The sequence below is a fragment of the Lithobates pipiens genome, unplaced genomic scaffold (genome assembly GCF_037356315.1).
Source record: "Lithobates pipiens isolate NorthernLeopardFrog02 unplaced genomic scaffold, aLitPip1_a1.2 Scaffold_25, whole genome shotgun sequence".
In the NCBI taxonomy this organism is placed as follows: domain Eukaryota; kingdom Metazoa; phylum Chordata; class Amphibia; order Anura; family Ranidae; genus Lithobates; species Lithobates pipiens.
In genome coordinates, this window is record NW_027507787.1 from 110,341,549 (window position 1) to 110,357,398 (window position 15,850).

Sequence of the window (15,850 nt, forward strand, 5' to 3'; positions counted from 1 at the left end):
TACAACAGCTTCAATTCTTCTGGGCAGGCTGACCACAAGGTTTAGGTGTGTGTCTTTGGGAATGTTTGACCATTCTTCCAGGAAGAGCATTTGTGAAGTCAGGCACTGATGTGGACGAGTAGACTTGGCTCGGGATTCTCTGCTCTAATTCATCCCAAAGGTGTTCTATTGGGTTGAGGTCAAGAATCTGTCCAGCCCAGTAAATCTCCTCCACCCCAAATTCGCTCATCCATGTCTTTTATGGATTATGCTTTGTACACTGGTGCACAGTCATGTTGGAACAGAAAGGGGCCTTCCTCAAACTTCCCACAAAGTTGGGAGCATGCAATTGTCCAACATTTCTTGGTATGCTGACACCTTAAGTGTTGCCTTCATTGGAATTTAGGGGCCAAGCCCAACCCCTGAAAAACAACACCACACCATAATCCCCCCTCCACCAAGTGATTTGGACCAGTGCACAAAGCAAGATCCATAAAGACATGGATGAGCGTGTTTGGGGTGGAGGAACGTGACTGGAATGCAGAGTCCTGACCTCAACCCAATAGAACACCTTTGGGGTGAAATAGAGTGAAGGCTGCAAGATGGGCCTTTCTCGTCCAACATCAGTGCCTGACCTCACAAATGTACTATTGGAAGAATGGTCAATTATTCCCATAGACACACTCCCAAACCTTGTAGACAGCCTTCCCAGAATAGTTGAAGCTGTTATAACTGCAAAGAGTGTGCCAACTAAATATTGAACCCTATGGACGAAGACTGATATTCCATTAAAGTTCGTGTGTAAAGGCAGGTGTCCCAATACTTTTGACAATATAGTGTATGTGTAAGGGGGCACTCTGCCACACTCTGATGCAAGGGGGCGATATTCTGCTATAAAGTGGAACTCTGATGTAAGGTGGGACTTTAGAGACATGGATGTAAAGGAGGACCCTGTTGTGAATGTGGCAGTTATCCTTACTGCTGTACTCTGTTTTGTTTATTGCTTGCTCTTAATCCCTGTACTCTATACAATATGCATAGATATACTGTACATAGACCTGACCAAGGTGTTCATTGTCTCAACTGTTGCTGGTTTTAATGAAGATCTTCTTTCATGTAAGCTCAGTCCATACATCAGAATGTTTCTTTGTGCTCAACCAGTGGCTTGAACAAAAACGGCTTGATTTTTTTCCCCCATTACCATGTAGCACTAACCCCTGAAGGAGCTGCTGGTTTTATTTGGACCTGCACTTTGCTAATGAACCCCCCTTGACTTGACTCAGTCCCCTTGACACAGCTGTGGTGCAATATGAATGTGTAATGAAATGGTGAGAGGTAACACCACAATACAATATAATATACCTGTATTATTACCAGGACACCCGATGGCTCCACCTGCTGAGAGAAAACAATACTCCACACAATTGAAGTACTTAACCATAAATATACTTTACTGTAATTATGATAAACAGGTGGTTAGAATAATTGTACTGTCATCCTAACGTAAAATGACAGAACAATGAATGCAAAACAACAATTTTACAAGGTGGAACCACAAGGGAGCTCCCCCTACTTTAATAGCTAGTTGCAAGATCTTGTTAATAGTAAACATTCTTTAATCTTCTTTTCTTCTGCTAGCTATGATGGTCCTTTATAATTTGTAATCCAAAGGATAAGGAAGTTAGGCTGATCTTAAAAGTGATCCTGTCACTATTTCTTTAAATGCTCCAGTGAGTGTTCCCTCGGGTATAGTAGAATGCTCAAGATGCAATGAGGATTAGGCATTAAGCCTCCTTAAAGTCAATTTCTGTGAGATTCTTCCGTGGGACTATAGATCCCAGCAAACACTGTATATGAGTCTAACTGAATGCAAATGCGTAACAAAACTGTGGGCCACAACCCGCTCACCAACTGGATCTGAAGTCCTGTTCAACGGCCCTGGTCTGGTGCACCGTTTGGTTCAATGCCGACTGACTCGTCACACCGCTCCACTCCGCTGGGTGAGCCATGTCCTGTGATGCTCCGAGAAGTGTCTCTGGATCCCTTCTGATCCGGTCGCTGTGTCTCTCGTGCTGTTAGATGTCTGGCAATGTCTGTCTCTGCAGCACTCTGTTATGGCTGTAGGCCACTCCTTCTGGAAACCTCCTCACAAATCCTCACAGGCAGACCATGCATCCAGAAGAGGCCTAAGATGGCCGCACTGGGCCCTTTTATAATCTACCCAGCATGCAGTTCTGTCCCAGGTGACCATGGGTATGGCACCTGGCATTCTGGGTAGGCAAAGGTCAGATAAAAGGAACATAAACATAGTCACTTCCTATGATGCTTTTCAACGTTCAAGAAAGAAAAAAATCCAAGTCCATTTCTTGTCAATGGCCGCTAGATGGCGCCAAATACTAAGTCATAATAATGTCCATAGACTTACATTATAATAACATTAAAGAGGAAGTAAACCCTGATGAGTTTACTTCCTCTTTCATTCCCTGCAAAGGCAAAGCATAATGGACTACTATGCATCGCATAGTAGTCCATTATGTGTCACTTACCTGATACAGGAGCCAGCGAAGTCACTGCTGTCCCCTGTAGTCCGGTGCATCCATCTTCTCAGTGGGGTCTCACAGCTCCGCCGCTGTCATTCAGCAAAGCCGCGATGATGTCACTCCCGCACCTGCACATGGGAGCCGACACGCGCGGCAGCTCCGTCATTGGAAATGCCGTGCTCAGTGCGCCTGCGTGCCGCTGTCTGCGGCGCATGCGCCGTAAACAGCAGTGCCTGTCTTCGGGCAAATATCTCCTAAACCGTATAGGTTTAGGAGATATTTCTTGGACCTACAGGTAAGCCTTAATCTAGGCTTACCTGTAGGTCAAAGTGTGTTGTAAGGGTTTACAAAAAAGCCGGGCTCCTCCGCTAGTAAAAGAGCTAGCAGAAGATAGCGGAGGAGTCCGGCGAGAAGACCCCGGAGCTGTGCCATAAACTATTTTAACCCTTGTGTGTTGTGTTTTTTTTTACATTTTTTTCACAGGTGAATGAGTAGGGGTACATTGCACTCCATACTCATTCACATAGGGTGGGGGGACGCTATCCGGGGGCCCCCTTATTAAAGGGGGCTCCCAGATTCCGATAAGCCCCCCGCCCGCAGACCCCGACAACCAACGGCCAGGGTTGTCGGGAAGAGGCCCTTGTCCTCATCAACATGGGGACAAGGTGCTTTGGGGTGAGGGGGCCGCGCCGCCCCCCCTTCCCCAAGGCACCCCCCATGTTGAGGGCACGCAGCCTGGGACGGCTCAGGAGGGGGGGCGCTCGCTCGCCCCACCCCCTTTCCTGACCAGCCGGGCTGCGTGCTCGGATAGGCGTCTGGTATGGATTTTGAGGGGGACCCCATGCCGTTTTTTTCGGCGTAGGGGACTCCCCTTAAAATTCCTACCGGACCTAAGGGCCTGGTATGCCCCGAGACATTATCGCCGCTCTCGCTACTATAGGAAAATGACAGTGTCGCGCTGGAAACACAATATCGGCGGCACCTACTGTGTATATATATATATATATATATATATATATATATATTAGCATAGACCCTAGCGAATAAATTGGTGATTGTTGAAATCGTTTTTTTTGTCTCATGATATTTGCACAGTGCTCTTTCAAACACATTTTTTTGGGGGAAAAATACACTTTTATGAAAAAAAAAAAAACCCATAAAGTTAGCCCAATTTTTTTCTATAATGTAAAAGATGATGTTATGCCAAGTAAATAGATACCTAACATGTCAGGCTTGTGAACATTACTGGAATGACAACAAACTAAGGAACCTAATAAATCTCCATAGACAGAGATCTAGTGCTAATATTATTGCTCTTACTCTGACGATTGTGGCAATACTTCCTGTGTGATTTGAACACCATTTATATATGAGGTGTGACTTACGTAAGCGTTTTCTTTGCTGCGCAAGCATGCGAAGACGGGAGGGGGGTGCTTTAAAAAAAAAATATCTTATTTTTTTTCTTTTTTCTTTTTTTTGCATTTTTTCACTTTTATTGTTGTCACAAGGAATGTGACAGTAATAGGCATGTGACCAGTACTCTTTATGGAGGTATCAGGGGTCTAAAAGACCCTCCTTTTGCACTTACAAGTATTCAGATCGCCAAAATCAGCGATTCTGAATACTGTTATTTTTTTTAATAAATCGGTGCTGTTGGGATTTTACATCGGAGACCCGATCCAAACCAAATCTGGCTTTGTTCAGGTCTCAGCTTGAGGGGCGGACGTGCCGACTGGTGGCTCAGGTCTATCAGTGGGACAGGAAGAGCGGCTGGAGGGGGGGGGTTGGACGACCCCTCTCGAACGGTTTTTAGCTGCCTTGGTTGTTATCACTAAAAAACCAACCGTTCTAAAATAAAAAAAGTAACCCCTTCAAGCCACGAACGCAAATTTGCATACAGTAAGAGCGACGTCGTGCCCAAATATTGTCCTTTTTCTTTATTTTTTCCCCACAAATAAAAGTTTCCTGGTGCCACCATGGCAGCATACCTGTGATAGCTCCGCCCCGGAGTCCTCCCCTCAGGATAGTTAATAGCTTATAAAAATGACAACCCTACCCCACCAGCATTCTCCTTTTTTTCCTCATACCTAACGGATAGTGTTTGGACGTATCTTACCTCTGCCCTGGGCAGTTTTCCGTCTGGGTTCTGGCCTCTCCCAGATGCAGTCCCCGGTCTTGGGTTGATAACTAGCGCTTATAAGAGGGGAGCCCCTTCTGGGGGTCTTTTGGGGCAGCAGCCACTTCCTACATTGGAATTCGGTTCTGCTTACATAAAAATCGGGACACTTTTTTGGCAGTAGGCAGAGCCGTGGTATAATTAGGGTTGGGGCCGCGACGAAATATGGGCGTGGTTTACGTAAATAGTGGGCGTGGCTTACGTAGTGCGTGGCTCCAATGGGTGTGGTTAGAGTCTGAGATGAATGCTGGAGAGGGAAAGAAGGGGGATGGAGAGGGAAAGGAGGGGGGGAGAGGGAAAGGAGGGACAGCAGCCCCCCGATCCTACACCACAATAGCAATATGTGTTTTCCAGAGTTTGACAATCAGCAGATAAAGATACTCCAAATACCTGGTGTTGGCGCTTCAATCATCCCGGCGCCATGATTGTTTTGGTGTCAGGATGATTGAAGCACATTATTTCTATTATTACATTGTAACATGAAATGAAATCATTCAACTCACCATAATGCAGAATCAGTGGGAGCCATGAGCGCGTCACTAGCCATGTTGCCTGCCACCAGATGCCATCAGGTGTCCCAAGCGGAGTCTGTCCTTACATCAGGTGCCCCATCAGAGGTACCTTCCTCACATCTGTGTCCATCAGCAGAGCTCCTCCTTACATCTGGTGCCCCTCTGACATCCACAGACCGCCCCCCCACATCCTGCACAGACCGCCCCCCCACATCCTGCACAGACCTGCCCCTCCACATCCTGCACAGACCTGCCCCTCCACATCTCCAGACTGGCCCCCGACATACCACTGGCCCCCAACATCCACAGACTGGCCCCCCACATCCACAGACTGGCCCCCGACATACCACTGGCCCCCCCCCCACATCCACAGACTGGCCCTCGACATACCACTGGCCCCGACATCCACAGACTGGCCCCGACATCCACAGACTAGCCCCCACATCCACAGACTGGCCCCCAACATCCACAGACAGGCCCCCACATTCACAGACTGGCCCCCTGACATCCACAGACTGGCCCCCGACATCCACATACCATGACTGGCCCCCGACATCTGACTGGCCCCCGCCCCGACATGCCGCCGTTGCCGTGCGGAGACATTTAACTGTGGCGCGGGGGTGGGCGGCGCCACAGGTGTAGACCAACTTCTGGTCTTCTTAAAAATGGCGGCCGGCGGAGACATTGTCCTCCCATAGACCTCTAGCGGCCGGCGGCAAAAAAAACGGGAAATTAAATTTCCCGGGACAAATGTCCTAATCCCGGGAAATTCGGGACAGTTAGCAACTATGATATATATATATATATATATATATATATATATATATATATATATATATATATATACACACACACACACACACACACACACTCGGGGGGGGGGGGGGGGTGTATGGCCAGGGGGTTTCATGGGATTCTATTGTGCTTTCTTTAGTATTCTGTCCAGTCGCTTTCTGCCCTTGTCTGCCCTGTGATTATGAGTCAGCCGCTGCTAGACCAAGACCCTTGCTTTCTTAGGTACCTCATGTTTTTTTTGTTTTTTTTCGGATTTTTTGCGTTTATCCCAGACTAAAAGAGTGCCTTGCACTATTACTTTCGTTTCAGCCCTATACACAAGAGAACGTCTAATCAGACATCTGGTCATCACAATGGACGCACATGCCCAAGTTCGGCGCACAGCCGCTCAACTAGCTCTCATCATTCTAAGGAAAGACCAAGATCCAAAAGGCATCGGTCAGCTAGCCCTCCCAGGCAGGTAAAGAGGGAATGTAGGGCGTGATGTGCACCCCCCGATGACAGATAAACTGATCTGTAAAGACTGTTTTCAAGCCTGCACGGATCGCGAAAAAAGGCAGAGGTGGAACAAGTTACAGAGTTGATCAAAAGAGTGGTTAAAGACTCATTAGCAGAGCTAATTCATACAACTCCCTCCCTGCAAGACACGCTTAGGGGTCAAACGTCAGAAATTACTAACCAGGGTCAATCATCCGCAGACCCAGCAGGCACTTCTTCAACCCCGCCTCCCATCTGCTCTCGGATGCTAAGCAGGGTCAGGCCTGGTTAGTACCTGGATGGGAGACCGCCTGGGAATACCAGGGGCCGTAGGCTTTTTTTAATATGTTGTTGACGTCGACCACTTGTTTTATTTTTCTGCTTGTTTGCCGAGGTGATCATCTTGGCGTTTGTCAAGAGGGTTGAGAATGGCCAGCAAGGCTGCTTACGGCGACATCACCCTGAATGCACCTGATCTTGTCAGATCTTGAATGCTAAGCAGGGTCTGGCCTGGATAGTACCTGGATAGGACACCACCTGGGAATACCAGGTGCCGTAGGCTTTTTTTTAATATGTTGGTGGCGTCGACGACCTGTTTCTTTTTTGCTTGTTTGCCGAGGTGACCATCTTGGCATTTGTCAAGAGGGTTGAGAGTGGCCAGCAAGATCCCCTATGGCCACATCACCAAGAATGCGCCCGATACCATCTGATCTCGGATGCTAAGCAGGGTCGGGCCTGGTTAGTACCTGGATAGGACACCACCTGGGAATACAAGGTGCCGCATGTTTTTTTTAATATGTTGTTGGCGTCGACGACCTGTTTTATTTTTCTGCTTGTTTGCCAAGGTGACCATCTTGTCATTTGTTTAGGGTTTAGAGTGACCAGCAAGATGGCCAACAGCTACATCACCCTGAATGCGCCCTATCGTGCCCTATCTCGTCTGATCTCGGATGCTAAGCAGGGACGGGCCTGGTTAGTACCTGGATGGGAGACTCAGGGAGAAAACCAGGTGCCGTGGGATTTTTTTTTATATGTTGTTGGCATCGATGACCTGTTTTATTTTTCTGCTTCTGTTTTGTTTATTGCTTGCTCTTAATTCCTGTACTCTATACACCATTAAATTTCGTGTGTGTTCATGTGTAAAGGCAGGTGTCCCAATACTTTTGACAATATAGTGTATGTGTAAGGGGGCACTCTGCCACATTCTGATCATTAATCAATTAGTTAGGTATCCTGATAATTTTTTATTACATTTAGAGGTTTGTAAGACGCAACAGATTGGGTCCGGCACAGATATCAGGTTTTTCAGGATCAATTCTAGTTGGTGCCCGGTCATGGTTTTTGATCTGTTGTTGCTCCAGTTGGCAGGACAACCCAGGGATGGTCCTCTTTTGCCCTTTAACGGGGCCCCGCTCACATCATCACTTTTCATCAAATATTGCCGCACACTTTTGGGGAATTTGGGGCTCAACCCCAAGTCCTACTCGGGTCACTCCTTTAGGATCGGGGCAGCCTCTGCAGCTTCACGTCAGGGGGTCCCCGTGCATATCAATAAGAGATTGGGTAGGTGGAGGTCTTAAGGCTATGCCAGGTACATCCCGGAGCCGGTAACAGAGATGTCCCAAGCGTTTCTTCATTCGACTGATTGATTGGTTCAGGTTGAATACTTTGTATTATCATCTCCCTGTCTGTTGTACTTTTTGCCCCCTTTTAGGCATACTGACCAAGTGACCACGGCACACCTTCAGGTCACTTTCTTTCAGTAGCTGTCATTCCCATTTCATCATTGTTATAAGAGTCTCTAAGGACAAGTGGGGAGGCGGAACGTAGGCCCGCCGTCATTTGTGGGAGGAGCCTCATCGTTATAAGATGGCCTCGGTTCCTCCCTGCCCTGTCGGATGTTTCCGGAGGTTGTCGCACCCTCCCGTTCCCCCTTTTTCTTTTTATCCCCTTTTCTTTTTTAGTACTACTTAGGAATGCCCCCTTTTAGGCATACTGACCACGTGACCACGGCACAACTTCAGGTCACTTTCTTTCAGTATCTGTCATTGTTATAAGAGTCTCCGAGCACAAATAAAAAAAAAGCCTACGGCACCTGGTATTCCCAGGAAGTCTCCCATCCAGGTACTAACCAGGCCTGATCCTGCTTAGCATCCAAGATCAGACGAGATTGGGTGCATTCAGGGTGATGTGGCCATAGGCCGTCTTGATGACCACTCTCAACCCTCTTGACAAACGCCAAGATGGTCACCTCTGCAAACAAGCAAAAAAAAAAAAAACACAGGTCGTCGACGTCAACATATTAAAAAAGAAGCCTACGGCACCTAGTTTTCCCAGGCGATCTCCCATCCAGGTACTAACCAGGCCCGACCCTGCTTAGCATCCGAGATCAGACGAGATTGGGAGCATTCAGGGTGATGTGGCCGTAGGCGAACTTGCTGGCCACTCTAAACCCTCTTGACAAACGCCAAGATGGTCACCTCAGCAAACAAGCAGAAAAATAAAACAGGTTGTCGTTGCCAACAACATATTAAAAAAAGCCTACAGCACATGGTATTCCCAGTTGGACCAACGATCAGGCCTGGTTAGTACCTGGATGGGAGACTGCCTGGGAATACCAGGTGCCGTATGCTTTTTTTTTTTATTTGTGCTCGGAGACTCTTATAACAATGATGAAATGGGAATGACAGATACTGAAAGAAAGTGACCTGAAGTTGTGCCGTGGTCACGTGGTCAGTATGCCTAAAAGGGGGCAGGAGCGTCCAACCAGGTGAATGTCCCACAGTAGATGACACACAAGGGTTAAAATAGTTTATTGCACAGCTCCGGGGGTCTTCTCGCCGGACTCCTCCGCTATCTTCTGCTAGCTCTTTTACTAGCGGAGGAGCCCAGCTTTTTGTAAACCCTTACAACACACTTTGACCTACAGGTAAGCCTAGATTAAGGCTTACCTGTAGGTCCAAGAAATATCTCCTAAACCTATACGGTTTAGGAGATATTTGCCTGAAGACAGGCACCGCTGTCTACGGCGCATGTGCCGTAGACAGCGGGGGTGCAGGCACACTGAGCGTGGCATTTCCAGCGACGTGTGTCGGCTCTCGTGCGCAGGCGCGGGAGTGACGTCATCGCGGCTTCGCCGAATGACAGCGGCGGAGCTGCGTGACCCCGCCGATAAGATGGATGCGCCGGACTACAGGGGACAGCAGTGACTTCACTGGCTCTTGTATCAGGTAAGTGACACATAATGGACTACTATGCGATGCATAGTTGTTCATTATGCTTTTCCTTTGCAGGGAATGAAAGAGGAAGTAAACTCAGTAAAATTGTTGTTTTGCATTCATTGTTCTGTCATTTTACGTTAGGATGACAGTACAATTATTCTAACCACCTGTTTATCATAATTATAGTAAAGTATATTTATGGTTAAGTACTTCAATTGTGTGGAGTATTGTTTTCTCTCAGCAGGTGCTAAGCAGGGTCAGGCCTGGTTAGTACCTGGATGCTACCCCTTGCCGAATTTGCATACAATAATTCTGTTCATTCTGCCACGAAGCAATCCCCGTTTTTTGCGAATTACGGCTTTCATCCTCTGTTCCTATCCAACAACCTCCCTGAATGCCCGGTACCAGCTGTCCAAGAAAACCTTAACTTCTTCAAGGCAAACAATAGGCTTCTACAGGAGACCATGACAAAGACTCAGAACTACAACAAGGAGGTGTTTGACAGAAAAAGAAGGGGGGAACTTGATCTCAAGGTCGGGGATCAGGTTTGGTTATCCACCTTGAATTTGAAGCTGGCTTGCCCGTCCAAGAAATTGGGCCCAAGGTTTGTGGGTCCCTTTCCGGTTGTAAGGAAGGTGAATAGTGTGGCATATGAGCTGAAGTTACCAGAATCATTTCGGATCCATCCGGTTTTTCATGTGGCCCTACTCAAACCTGCAGTTCCAGATTCCTTTGCCAACCGGAAAGGTCGGTCCCCCTGAACTTGTGATCGTCGATGGAGAAGTCGAATACGAGGTTTAAGCCATTTTGGATTGCAGGAGAAGACGTAATCAGATCCAATTTCTGGTGAAATGGAAGGGGTATGGGCCTGAGGAAAATTGCTGGGAGCCGGAATCCAATATCCATGCCAGGAGATTGATTGTTGCCTTTGAGAAGTCCCATCCGGGTAAGATGGCACAGTTGGGCATGCGGAGGCTGCCCCTGGGGGGTGGGGCAATGTCATGGTCGTTCCGGTAATCCAATGGTACATGGGAGGCCTGCCCGCAGAATTCCTATGTTAAGAACTAACCGGTATCCTGGGGCGCACGTTGGCGCGAATGGGTGCACGCGGGTGTGCGTTGGTACGAACGAGCGCACACGGGTGCACGATGACACGAACGGGCGCACGTGGGTGTGCGAGGTCACGAACGGGCGCACGGTTACACGTAGGTGCACGCAGACGCACCGTTCGACCGTTTTTGGTGCCCAGAAGGCTACTTAAGGGAACCTGTTACTGTGCCTCCCTGCTGTCCAGTCTACAGCGTGTCCGGTGTTCCTGCTTTCTGCTACTCTGTTGTCCTTGATTCCTGTTTACCCGGCCTGTTCCTGACGACGTCTGTTTTCTGCCAGCCTCCGACCATCGGCCTGTCTGACTACGCTTTTGCCTCTTCCTTGGAACTGTTTGCTGCCCGTCTGTTACCGACCCGGCTTGTACCTTGACTACCCCTGGCTTTCCGCTGTTCCTGCTCGACTGTTGTGTTCCTTCTGCTCCAGCCTACCTGCCGAGTGTACCGGCCTCCAGATCAGACGAGATCAGGCATATTTCGGGTGATGGGGCCGTAGGCGATCTTGCTGACCACTCTCAACCCTCTTGAAAAACACCAAGATGGTCACCTCTGCAAACAAGCAGAAAAAAAAAAAAAACAGGTCGTCGACGCCAAAAACATAAAAAAAAAAAAAAAACGACGGCACCTGGTATTCCCAGTCGGTCTCCCATCCAGGTACTAACCAGGCCTGACCCTGCTTAGCATTCAAGATCAGACAAGATCGGGTGCATTCAGGGTGATGTGGCTGTAGGCAATCTTGCTGGCCACTCTCAACCCTCTTGACAAACGCCAATATGGTCACCTCGGCAAAGAAGCAGAAAAATAAAACAGGTCGTCGACGTCAACAACATATTAAAAAAAAAGCCGGGAGGGCGTGGCTTGACTAGAGAGAGGATGGCTGCTTAAGCTTTTTGCTCCGTCTTACCTTAGCCTAAAAAAGATCGATCACAGAGGATTTTACCTGAAAAACACTGTCACATCATGGGGACCTCCTCACGGGGACCCTCTGCATCTAGATCCCGCTCACCAAGGGACCTGGGATCCTGTAATACCCAGACAATACCGGATCTCTTCAGGAACCAGGGGGCCGACATGGCGGCCTGTTCTCCCACCACTAACCACATCCCATCTCCCCATCACAAACAAATATCCACGACCTGAGGACTGTCGCGGCCGATATAAAGAGCACTCTGACCACGGCCATCTCGGACCTCCGCCACGAGATACAAGCAATCATAGGGAGAGTAAACTCCATGGAGCTAATGGCGGCGCAACAACAGCATGAATTGCAGATGGCTCAAGGCAAAGTCGACACACACACCTGGCAGCTCAGAGACCTCCAGCGCCATGTCGAAGACATCGACAATAGGGGACGAATGCACAATCTGAGGATTAGAGGACTCCCGGAGTCGATCGAGCCCGAACAAATCCTCCCAGCGGTCACATCCATATTCAACCAGCTGCTAGTCCGACCCTCTGGTACACCTATAGCTATGGAGCGGATACATAGAGCCCTTAGGCCTAAGGGCAAAGATTCTGATCCCCACGGGATGTCATCTGTTATGTTAACGACTATACCCTCAAAGAAGAGGTTCTTAAAAAAACTAGGAGCTATCCGAACCTGACATTTGAGGGCCATTCGATCCAGATATATCAGGATCTTTCGGCGATCACGCTGAAATATCGAAGAGACTTGCGCCCATTACTTGACGTGCTGAGGCAGAGAGACATCCGCTATCGCTGGAAGTTTCTGTTCGCTCTGCAAGCCTCTTACCAGTGGCAGAAGATCTAGAAACCTTCTGCAAAACGCTGGACCTGCCACTGGTTGAAGTACCTAATTGGTATGCTGATTTTTGGGTCCACATTTCACCCAACACCCGCAGCACTGAAGATCTCATGGAAACTCAACTGTCCAGATCTCGCAGACATAGGTCGCCATCCACCTTCAGACCACTTGGGGGACACCGACCCCGCCACCCACAGACGAGCCCGACTTCGGCCCCGCTACCTCGCAGAGCACGCATGGACCGCTAGACCTGTCGCCTCACAAGAGCTCCGGGACACCCATGCGACGGTGGATTAGCCTACATGCTTCATACCCTGCCTAGTGCCGCTCTCCTTTCCTCTGCCGTGCATATGGACCATTCCCTTACTCACCTGCCTTGAAAGACTACAGATACTTACACTAGCTTCAATATCCCCGACTCTGGTTACAACCATGATTTCTACCTGGAGCAGTCCTGGGCCTCCAGCCCGTCAGGAGAGAGAGCATTCAACGCACGCACTCGACTAGACACCATTACTGTTCTGTGCTTCAGGACACCTCCTCACTGTCAGCTGCTCCAGTGTCCCTGCCACGTTCCTGTGCATCTCCTGCTGCCTGCTGATCCAGCGCTCTGAAAAGTTCCTGTGCATCTCCTGCTGCCTGCTGATCCAGCGCTCTGCCAAGTTCCTGTGCATCTCCTGCTGCCTGCTGATCCAGCGCTCTTGTGTTCTTACGCCTTCCCTGAGGTCCGGACCAGTCCTACACCTGCTTGGCACTTGTGCCTTCTGAACTCTAGAGTCCCTGTCCCCACTTTCAAGGGTTCTCGAGCCAGAGGCTTACGAGAGGCCACTCCCTGCATTCTGGGCTCCTACACCAGGTACGTGACACCCCCTCTCTAGCTCACCCCCCTCTCTCTTGCCCACCCCCCTCTCTCTCTCGCCCACCCCCCCTCTCTCTCTCGTCCACCCCCCTTCTCTCTCTCTCTCGCTCAACACCCTCTCTCTCTCTCTCTCGCTCAACACCCTCTCTCTCTCTCCCTCTCTCTCGCTCAACACCCTCTCTCTCTCTCTCTCTCGCTCAACACCCTCTCTCTCTCTTGCTCAAAACCCTCTCTCTCTCTTGCTCAACACCCTCTCTCTCTTTTGCTCAACACCCTCTCTCTCTCTTGCTCAACACCCTCTCTCTTTCTCTCGCTCAACACCCTCTCTCTTTCTCTCGCTCAACACCCTCTCTCTTTCTCTCGCTCAACACCCTCTCTCTTTCTCTCGCTCAACACCCTCTCTCTTTCTCTCGCTCAACACCCTCTCTCTTTCTCTCGCTCAACACCCTCTCTCTTTCTCTCGCTCAACACCCTCTCTCTTTCTCTCGCTCAACACCCTCTCTCTTTCTCTCGCTCAACACCCTCTCTCTTTCTCTCGCTCAACACCCTCTCTCTTTCTCTCGCTCAACACCCTCTCTCTTTCTCTCGCTCAACACCCTCTCTCTTTCTCTCGCTCAATACCCTCTCTCTCTCTCGCTCAATACCCTCTCTCTCTCTCGCTCAATACCCTCTCTCTCTCTCGCTCAATACCCTCTCTCTCTCTCGCTCAATACCCTCTCTCTCACCACCTCTCTCTCGGTCACCCCCTCTCTCTCACTCTCTGCCTCTCGCTCACCCCCTCTCTCTCACTCTCTGCCTCTCGCTCACCCCCTTTCTCGCACCCACCACTTTTTTCTCTAATCCCCCCTCTTGCACCCCCACCTTCTCATCCCCATCCTCTCATCCCCACCCCCTCTCTCTCATCCCCATCCCTCTCACCCCCACCATCTCACCCCACTCTCACGCCCTTTCACGAACCCCCCTCCCCTCTCTCACCCCCCCACCACCGCCTCTCTCTCACCTCCTCCTCTTACCTTCCCCTTTCTCGCCTCCCTCCCCCCACCTCTTTCCCTCCTCAGGGGATGGGGGCCCCATGAGTATAGCTCTATGGGGCCCCAATAATTGCTAACAGCAGCCTAGTGAGTGAATTCACAATTTCACGTGTCCTGAATCCTGTGTTTTGCCGGCACACTTCTCCCCAAGGCTCCCCACACAATGGAAGGAAGGAAAACAGCACTACAGTAGAGGAGCTCCACCCCCAAACTCCAGCTCCCACACTTCCTGGCTCGAAGCGGCTCTCGGTAACCCCCCCTCTCTCTCGCCCACTCCCCTTCTCTCTCTCTCGCCCACCCCCTTCCCTCTCTCTCTCTCGACACCCTCTCTCTCTCTCTCTCTCGACACCCTCTCTCTCTCTCTCTCTCTCGACACCCTCTCTCTCTCTCTCGACACCCTCTCTCTCGCTCTCGACACCCTCTCTCTCTCTCGCTCTCGACACCCTCTCTCTCTCTCGCTCTCGACACCCTCTCTCTCTCTCGCTCTCGACACCCTCTCTCTCTCTCGCTCTCGACACCCTCTCTCTCTCTCTCGCTCTCGACACCCTCTCTCTCTCTCTCGCTCTCAACACCCTCTCTCTCTCTCTCGCTCTCAACACCCTCTCTCTCTCTCTCGCTCTCAACACCCTCTCTCTCTCTCTCTCGCTCTCAACACCCTCTCTCTCTCTCTCTCGCTCTCAACACCCTCTCTCTCTCTCTCGCTCTCAACACCCTCTCTCTCTCTCTCTCGCTCTCAACACCCTCTCTCTCTCGCTCTCAACACCCTCTCTCTCTCTCTCGCTCTCAACACCCTCTCTCTCTCTCTCGCTCTCAACACCCTCTCTCTCTCTCTCGCTCTCAACACCCTCTCTCTCTCTCTCGCTCTCAACACCCCCGCTCTCTCTCTCGCTCTCAACACCCTCTCTCTCTCGCTCTCAACACCCTCTCTCTCTCGCTCTCAACACCCTCTCTCTCTCGCTCTCAACACCCTCTCTCTCTCGCTCTCAACACCCTCTCTCTCTCGCTCTCAACACCCTCTCTCTCTCGCTCTCAACACCCTCTCTCTCTCGCTCTCAACACCCTCTCTCTCTCGCTCTCAACACCCTCTCTCTCTCGCTCTCAACACCCTCTCTCTCTCGCTCTCAACACCCTCTCTCTCTCGCTCTCAACACCCTCTCTCTCTCGCTCTCAACACCCTCTCTCTCTCAACACCCTCTCTCTCTCGCTCTCAACACCCTCTCTCTCTCGCTCTCAACACCCTCTCTCTCTCGCTCTCAACACCCTCTCTCTCTCGCTCAACACCCTCTCTCTCTCGCTCAACACCCTCTCTCTCTCGCTCAATACCCTCTCTCTTTCTTGCTCAATGCCCTCTCTCTTTCTTGCTCAATGCCCTCTCTCTTTCTTGCTCAA

General features: G+C 50.0%; 4 pseudogenes; 1 reads left to right on the plus strand and 3 right to left on the minus strand.

Annotated features, from left to right (window-relative positions):
- The first annotated feature begins 6,922 nt into the window (after positions 1 to 6,922).
- Positions 6,923 to 7,041, plus strand: LOC143931308 (5S ribosomal RNA; annotated as a pseudogene).
- A 1,521-nt stretch (positions 7,042 to 8,562) lies between these two features.
- Positions 8,563 to 8,681, minus strand: LOC143932227 (5S ribosomal RNA; annotated as a pseudogene).
- A 110-nt stretch (positions 8,682 to 8,791) lies between these two features.
- On the minus strand, positions 8,792 to 8,910 carry LOC143931771 (5S ribosomal RNA; annotated as a pseudogene).
- Positions 8,911 to 11,419: 2,509 nt separating this feature from the next.
- On the minus strand, positions 11,420 to 11,538 carry LOC143931365 (5S ribosomal RNA; annotated as a pseudogene).
- Positions 11,539 to 15,850: the final 4,312 nt, after the last annotated feature.